Raw genomic sequence first — 909 nt, 5'->3', positions numbered from 1 at the left:
ATTTCCAGCTAACGTTGTTAGAAATGTAGAATATAAAAATTGGTTGAAATACCTTTTGTATGGCTCAAATGTAGGACAATTGAGCAATAGAAATGTATGCATCACAGTGTAGTCATCATCGGTTAGATACCTCTGTTATACTTTTCCACTCACTCGACCTTCATGGTAAAACATATTTGGCACATCTGGATCTTGATATGTGAATAGAATATCTCCAGGTTGCAAGACTTGAGCGGGCACTTCTGGATTCCCAAAGAAGTGTGCAGAAGATGTAGAAATCTCTTCATTACGACATTGGGCAATAATAGAACCTGCAATATGTGCCTTATTTTTAACTTTTTTCTTTAGATGGTACATGTATCGCTCGAAAGGATACATCCATCTATATTGCACTGGACCACCTAGGTAGCTTCATCTGGCAAATGCACTACGAGATGTTCCATAACATAAAAAAATGAAGGAGGGAAAATCCTTTCCAAATTACAAAGCTTCACTGCAATGCTTTCTTTTAAAATTGCAACATCTTCACTCTTCAATACCTTTGCAGAGATATCCCGAAAGAAGAGTGTTATCTCTACACAAAACATTTTTGAGTTAGTAGGTAGTAAGTAACACTTATACAAAAAAAAAATAAAAATAATTTACCAGAAATTGCGATGTGGACATTTTTGGGAAGCAATTCCTTAAACGCAAATGGAAGAAGTCATTGCATGATGACGTGCCAATCATGACTTTTCAGGCCCGAAAGCTTCGAATTTGTCTCGTCAATACATCTACTAAACTTTGAAGCGTACCCATCTGGAAATTTTATATCATCCTTCAACCATCACAAGAATTCTTTTTTTTCTTCTTTAGACAACCGAAATATCGGCACTGGCATCGTTCCATCATCTTTGATATGTAACTCTT

The sequence above is a fragment of the Brassica oleracea genome, unplaced genomic scaffold (genome assembly GCF_000695525.1).
Source record: "Brassica oleracea var. oleracea cultivar TO1000 unplaced genomic scaffold, BOL UnpScaffold00434, whole genome shotgun sequence".
NCBI lineage: Eukaryota > Viridiplantae > Streptophyta > Magnoliopsida > Brassicales > Brassicaceae > Brassica > Brassica oleracea.
The sequence above is the reverse complement of the archived record's forward strand: the minus strand, read 5'-3'. Positions refer to the sequence as shown.